The 8,109-nt window shown below is 44.3% G+C and overlaps 1 protein-coding gene across 1 annotated transcript in view; it reads right to left on the bottom strand.

Moving 5' to 3' along the window:
- LOC109963238 (uncharacterized) overlaps positions 1–5,868 on the bottom strand; it is a 35,284-nt gene extending 29,416 nt beyond the window's left edge. Inside the window, exon 1 of the mRNA XM_020605596.1 lies at positions 5,579–5,868. The gene's annotated coding sequence lies outside the window, so the exon portion shown is untranslated. The remainder of the gene's footprint in view (positions 1–5,578) is intronic.
- Between the last annotated feature and the right edge of the window lie 2,241 nt (positions 5,869–8,109).

Here is an 8,109-nt window from a genome sequence, read left to right as displayed (position 1 = left end):
CAGGAATCCAGCTGAGGCGACGCAACTCCAGTTTAACTCCACTGTGGAACCAGGTTAGACCACTTTGACAGCTAGACTCACTAGGCCCTCTTACTATGGAAACCAAGCTCACGTTGGGCCATTTTGGCTTCGTTACACATGTGAAAAACTCTCCAGTCTCCAGTTAGGCCTCGGCTCAGTGGGAGTCATGCTGGGTCTACTGGGCCTCACTTGACTCTTCAATTGAAACCCTTTTGCTGATGAGCTGAGTAGATTAACATCGGTCGACCCCCTTTATGTATACTGTGCCATATCATTTTTCCTGATTCATTTGAGAGTCTAAGGACAGAGTGTTGTGTTTGGAAAAGACTGTGAAGCCTTTTGATGCAAATGTCTGAGCTGTGATATATAAATCAAACTGGACTTGTTTGGATCAGCTCTCTTGTTGTGCTCTACACTAGAAACCAGACTGAACCAGCCTTCTTTGGCTTTGACCCTGTGGGGAGAGGTGAGTTAGCGCTGTTTAGCTCTCTTTAGAAACCCAGGCATATTTGCACACACCCAGTCATTTATCCCATAGCAGGTTCTTTGGCAATCAGGTTAAACCTGGCTCAACACAAGCTGCTCCTGTTACATTCTGTGATTGGGCTGCACTTATCTGAATGAATGCAGGGGTTTGTTTCTCTGACACTTGTAAGGATGTCCCTTTACAAACCATCCTGTCTGATGAACACATTTGCATGATGCATTTTTAGGATCTGGGAGATGTGCACATTGGCTCCTCTGTGAACCACCCTTCTCTGTGCTGACGTGCGAAGACATTATGTCAAATGTTTACCAGAATTCTAGCTTTGGCCAATTACATGTGTGCATGGACACATTTCTGGTATCCTGTGAACAGTGTTTATTTTGTTTACAGGGTAATGGTGGAGACAGACAATAAAATCATCAGCAATATGTCTCACTATGTCAGAAACTGCTGAGCAGTGTTTTGGCATCCGATAAACCTTCACACTCACAGATCTGTTACTCACACTGGCTCTCGTGGATGATCTTTCATCTTCTCACCTTTCCCTGAGGCAACTCACCCACACAGACATGATTTTCAGCCTAAACGTACATGGCCCAAGGAAACCAGACCAGCCCTTCCTGGCCCTGCAGAGTAACAGGGTCGATGTGCTGCAGGTAACAGCAGCCACAGAGCTGAAGGAAGCAGACCATTTAATGGTGTAATAACACGACGTGCTGTTATTGCTGTCAGAGGGGACATTAGCCTGCAGATGTTAGCGAGCTGAAAGTCAGAGCATCCTGCCGCCTCAGGGGGCGGAGCCTTGAGATATAATGACACTAATCTGAATCATAATGAAGCCCAGCAGCCTCAACAACAATAATAAAACACATTAGTGTCTTTCAAAACACTTACCAACTCATAACCTGTTCTGCTGTCTCTAACTCAGCTCTATCATCACCTCTGCTCTGCATCTCTCCTTCCTCCTCTCACCTCTCAGGCATATTCAGCTCAGGGCTAATTATTACTGCAGCTGTCAAGAGATTAATTAGTGCAGACAGCAAACATTGATGCAATCTGCATGAAAAGATGAAATATAATCTTTTCAGAGATCCAGAAGAGTCAGATTCGCCTTCGTACCAGAGCTGAATCACTGATGGATTAGTTAGCTGACTGACAGAAATGTAATTCATGACCAATTTGATAACTGCCCTGTGATACACTGGTGACCTGACCAGGGTGTACCCTGCATCTCGCCCAGTGTCAGATGGGATTGGCTCCAACCTCCCATCCCCACATTTTATGAAGCAAACAGAGAGAGTGAGAGAGAGAAAATAATCAACTGATAGTGGAAACCACCCTGCCATGTGCACTGCCATACAACCCGCAGGTGCCACAGGCTCTGGTCATGATATCGACTCTATAGTTCTTGGTGGGAAAGAGGTCACACAGATTTCCCAACATAACGGCACCACTCGGGTAACTCAAACACCCCAGCACAGGTCGGGTGAAACACTTCAGGCTGCAGTGAAACTGGAGCCGCAGACGTGGGATGTGCAGCACAGATACAGAGTAAGAGCTGCAGACCACATTCACTTGAGCTCTGTGATGCTGCAACCCTCCATCAGAGTCCACACAGGACACAACATGTGCACAGCATCGTGCTATTAGATGAAGCTGCAGTCACCAGGACTGGACCAGGCTGCATGACATCCTCAGGAAAAAACCGGCCAACAACAATGTTCGTTTCAGAATATGCACCTTGTGAGCAGAAGACACACTGAATGGGTTAACATTTGATTTTCTCAAAAATATCAAGTGAGCTTCACTGCCAAACAATTTTACAAACCCATCTAACATTTAACAAAATGACCCTGAAGCGGCTGCAGCAGAGGCTGAGGGTCTGGCATCTGCCTTCGTTTCTCACTTGGTAATCCACCCAGCCTCTAAAAGTGGTGTGGAAGTTTCTGAAGCTGCTCCAACAAACTAATGGCACTTCAATGTGACCTTATATCACACTATAAAGTGCATCGGTGCTCCCTCTGAGTGACACTTTTATATCCGGCAGACTGGACCACTGTAACGCTCCGCACTCTGGTCGACACACAGAGGTTATAAATCTGTTACAGTTGGTTCAGAACTCTGCTGCCCAAGTGCTGCCCAGGACCAGAGGAGAAAACACACTACGCCTGTTTTAACATTCTTACTTTGGTTCCCTGTCAGTTTCTGTAGTGGCTTTAAAACTACTGTATTTAAAAAGTACTTTGTGGTCTTTCAGCGACCTGCTGATCTGACATGCCTCCAGTGTCTGAACCAACAGAGCCTCTTAGATCCTCTGACACCTGGGCTCAGATGTATACACACAAAAACTATGCCTACGCATAAAATCTGCAAACTGGATAACTCAGGATGTGGTTCAAGCAGTCCTAAAGAAATCTAAAGAACCCAGAGAGGTCGAGGACAAAACTAGGAGTGGAAGAGCAAGAAAACTGTCAGAACCTGACAAGAAGTTTCACAGAGTTTCTTCTCTGAGAGACCAGACGGAACTTTGCATCTGGCAGCTTCATCTGGATGCCAAGTTGGTCCTTCCACAGCCGTAGATGCTCGATCAGGAACGACCTTTGTGGAAGGACGGCAGCCAAGAAACCGTTTTTCAGAAGGTGGCAGAGATACCAAGAGCTTGCAATGACTGGAGCATTGTTAAATGGGTTGCATTATTTTTAACTGTTTATACAGTATATGTTCCAGTTCATAACATTTATGTTGGCCTGATCAATTTTGTTCTTTGTCATCTTTTCTGCTTTGTAATTCTGTAAACTGCTGATAATGCTGCCATTAAATTTTTGTTTAATGGTGATTGCGGCATCACCGGCCAAACAAGAAGCCTTTATAGGTGTAGGATTAAATTACAAGGCTCTATAAATATCTGTAGCTGTGCATAAGGACGCCTGTTCGGCTTTCCTGTAGGATCTTGACAATGCACTATAAGGAGAGAAAAGTGTGTCGTGATCCTTCTGATTTCCTCAAACCTGTGTGACAACAAATGTGACTAATAATACAGGAGGTGCCGGTGCTGCTCCTGTTGCCCTCATATGCACCTTCTGCCTCTGACTTAGTCCGACTGCTTTTTTCTACCTTGCCACCCTCTGCTCAGACGTGACAATACTCACAGCCGCAGTGAATTTTTGCCAGTCAGCAGCTTTTCTTCTGTTTGTGATTCCTGACTTGAGATCACTAAACAAATCTTGTCTCCACCTCTCCAAGTGCCTGAGTTTCTGTGCTCCTTCTTTAGTGTTGCTTTTATTGCCAAGTCTAATACCATACGGTCCAGAGACTATTTCTATATGCAAATAACTGACTAGAGGAGCGTCTACATCTATTTATGGCTAAAAGTGAGTGGAAAAAGGCTTGGGTGCCAAATTCCATGACCATTGAGATCTATAAAGCGGAACCAGGTGGATGTGCAGCTTTATTAACTGATGAAAACAATGTCGTGGTGCGTACTCAGTGTTAGACATGGAGTCCTTTGCATGTTCCAAAGTGCAGGACAAAACCGTGTGGTGAGGTGGCTTCTAGTTTTCATGCCTTATTGTCAATCTATAAAATGCTTTACATTGCATGTACCTGTATGAAAGGTGCCATATAAATAAAGCTTGATTGAATTTCTTTCTTCCTAAATATATTTTTCCTCACTTTGAAGAATTTGAGCAAATCACTTGCATACAATTTGAAGGTTCTGAATAAACTTCCATCTTCTCTGCAGCAGTGGAAGTAAATGAAGCTTTGAAAACTGATGCAAATGGTTCCACCAGGTCCAAGCTACTGTTGGCTGAGCAACAGATCCTGTCTGTGCAAAGGCAGAGTTGGAACAAACTGTGTTACTGCACTGTCTGAAGCATCATGTGGGAAAAGGCCATGAACACAGGGAGTCTGAGCTTCTCAGGGTTTCACCCTACAGCAGGGGAATGAGCCACAAATACCTCCGTGCTGCAGAGAAGGAAAGAACAAGATGGTCGGCTTACAGTGCTGTGAACACTCTCCAAACTGCCCTTAATTTATTCATAATGCATGTATGTTTTCTCTTTGCTGTCAACACTGTCCTGCAGTAACAGCTTGCCCCTACAAGGACGCAGATGAGCACTAAGGTACAAGTCAGCAGCAGTTGGCCCAGCAAATCAGAGAGCGGCTCATCCCCTGATCCCTGGTAGTGTTACAATAAAGCAGCACTGCTCTTTGAGAAGCAACACTGTCCTCAAAATACAAGTGGAGCCATTAAGAAAGAAAAGCCACCTGGAGAACACAGCGAACAACATCATTCATTCACAAATCTGTATCAGCTGACCTCCCCACATCCAGTGGGTCATTGAGGTGTCAGTACCTACTTCCTCAGATCAACCAGTTACTGGTGTCCAGTGAAAAACCAGCATCTCAACACTCATTTACTTCAGTTGACTAAATGTATTCCCATGTGCTAAAAATGTTCTCCTACCACTTGTGAAATGTTTTCAGTCTTGTTGGTCTGGAAAAAAAAGTCACAAGTGTGAAATGAGCACAGTTTGGACACGTTTCCTTCACATGTACAACAAACACTTTGCTACTCAGAGCTCTCAGAGGAGAAAGGCCAGAACATCACTGCAGAAATTAAATATTAACAAAGATCAATATTTTGAAGTGACTCCTCCATTATTTGCTCCAGGTACCTGGCACTGTAACCATGGGAGCACAGAGACACGTGCACAGATGCACACAAACACACCTGTCTAAATTTATATCCCCTGGCCACAGATGACACTCGATCCACGGCGTCAATGAATGACTGTCTTTCTCTCACGCACACAAAACCGGTTCTTGAACTGTCTAAAAAACCGCCCCCACAGTGTCACGTTTCTTGAACACAACAAGCGTCAAACATGACAAAAACTGCGTCAAAGTTTTGGTTCAAGCGACATTTGAAACGTGTCAAAACACTCAGGTACAAACAACAAACAAAGCTGCAGACGCCAGAAAACAAACGGGAAAAACCTAAACTGTGTTGAAGCAGGTAAAAAGACTGTGGATGTGATTTAAGTGTCCACGACGACTCTGACTTACCCGCTGGTGGAGTTCATCTCAGGAAACGTGCAAATGTAAAACGCAACCGAATTGGAGGGGAAAACACTTCAAACACTCATAAACACTTCCGGTTTTCCAGGTAAAGTTTTGACTTGTGGTCAGGTGTTAACAGCTGAGTGACCACAGTGATGTGCAGGTGAACACTCTGCTGTCTGCAACAGAAAAAACTGCGACCAAACAGAAGCAGTAACTGAAACCACCTGATGCACGTAGTTTACAGGCCACGCCTCCTTCCACTGAACCTGTGCCTATGTGCACGCGGGCACACACCTGCAGCTACTCACCTGTATCAGGCACCAGAGGCTCCGCGTCCCATTTTTTTTAAAACTCCTCCTCAGCAGGACCGAGTAGGACCGAGCAGGGCCGAGCAGGACCGAATAGGGCCGAGCAGGGCCGAGCTCCGAATGCAGCCATAGCTATTGGTCGCTGTGAGAGGACGCTAAATTTTGAATGTTGGTTTGTGCATTGTGGTATGTACAAATTACAGACCTGTTCCTTTACTTAGCTTTGGTGACAAGTGAGCATCGAACTGGGTCTTTAAGGTAGGCTACACTGTTCTTTTATTTTGTGTTTTCATTATGTATTAAGACAGTATATTTGACGAAGGTTAGACACTGTAATGCACTGCACATATTGTGTATTTATTTAGTTTTTATGCTGAAAAAAACTTAGATAAAATCAACTGGACTAGATTTCTAGGTCGAAGGGACATTGTTAGCCCTGAAAGGACTGAAACGCCACCGAGGGGGATAAATATCTCTGGCTCAACACCAGTCAGAACTGATGAAGCCTCTTGGATGAGAGGTGAAACATCTTCGATCTAGAAATCTAGTCCAGTTGATTTTTTCTAAGTTTTTTCAGCTTATTATGGCCTGGATGACTGAGAATCTCGGTCTTATCCTTAAAACAAATTTTTGTGTCAGTTGTTAAACTGAATGTATTAAACAACATCTGTCATTAATAAATATGGAACAGGATTGTCATAGGATTTAAAAATTGTAAATACTGCTTTATTTTAAATGTAAAAATATTACAAAATGAATTTATTCTAAAATCTGCGTTATCTAATACTATCCACAGATCTACAGGATGCTTGGGCGGGAAAGGATGTTCATGTTATTCTTAATAAAGTTGGACCTTATAAACTGTATTACTGGGACATTGAGAGGATTGCTTCTAAAATGGAACTGGACAGTGAGGTATTGTGTTTTTATTAAGATAGAGATTGTAATTTTCTGTAATTAACTGTTGCGATGTGAACAACAACAGTATTTTTTTTTCTTCTCTGACTATTATTTCAATTTAGTGTGCTTCAAAGTCATGTGATGACTCCTCTTCAAGGGCGGAACCTTTGACGGACTGCTGTTTCCTGCCTCTGCGGTAAACCGTACTCATTTCCTGTTTTCTCTACCTGCACTGCGTTGTGTTTGCTTCCAGATTGTTTAGGAATTAAACTCACTATTTTCTAGGTTCATCTGAATTTGAGTGACAACATACGCTTGCACCACTTAAAGCACTTGTTTTGCAGAAGTTGTTGCTAACTACCAAATTTAACTTGCTACTTTAGGTCGGCTAGTTTAGAAGCTAGCTAAGCTAGTAGCTTAATTGAGAGCAATGGCTTCCCCCTCTTCCTCTCCTCCTTTCTCTTGCTCGGAGTGTCGCATGTTCAGTTATTCCTCTGCCTCCTTTAGCGATAATGGTACTAGTAATAAATGTCAGATGCTAGCAGTATTGGAGACGAGGCTCACAGACTTAGAAGCGCGGCTCCACACCATGGAGAACAGGCCAGCTAGCTATGACGTAGTTTAGCCCAAGCTAGCCGCCCACCACAGCTTCTCGAGCAGCCGGGATCCCAGACAGGTGGCTGGGTGACAGTTCGCAAGAGCCGTAGCTCCAAACGAAGCATCACCTGCCTGTTCACGTTTCAAATCGATTTTCCCCACTCAGCGACACACCCGCTGAGAAAACAGCTCTGGTAATTGGAGACTCCATAGTCAGAAACGTGAAGCTAGAGACACCGGCGGCCATAGTCAAATGTTTTCCTGGGGCCAGAGCGGGCGACATTGAATCCTATTTGAAGCTGCTGACTAAGGATAAGCGTAAATACAGTAAGGTTGTTATTCACGTAGGCGCTAATGACTCCCGACTTCGCCAGTCGGAGGTCACTAAAATTAATGTTGAGTCGGTGTGTAACTTCGCTAAAACAATGTCGGACTCCGTAGTTTTCTCTGGACCCCTACCCAATGTGACCAGTGATGACATGTTTAGCCGCATGTCGTCATTCAACCGCTGGCTGTCTAGGTGGTGCCCAGAAAATAACGTGGGCTTCATAGACAACTGGAAAACATTTTGGGGAAAACCAGGTCTGATTAGTAGAGATGGCATCCATCCCACTTTGGGTGGTGCGGCTCTCTTATCTAGAAATCTGGACGAGTTTGTTTTACAACCTAAATTATGACAACCCAGAGTTGAGTCCAGGATGCAGGGTCACAGTCTTACACGCCTCTCTG

The sequence above is a fragment of the Monopterus albus genome, unplaced genomic scaffold, assembly GCF_001952655.1.
Source record: "Monopterus albus unplaced genomic scaffold, M_albus_1.0 scaffold71.1, whole genome shotgun sequence".
Taxonomy (NCBI): Eukaryota; Metazoa; Chordata; class Actinopteri; order Synbranchiformes; family Synbranchidae; genus Monopterus; species Monopterus albus.
Note: the sequence above shows the minus strand (reverse complement) of the source record. Positions and strands in the feature narration are given on the sequence as shown.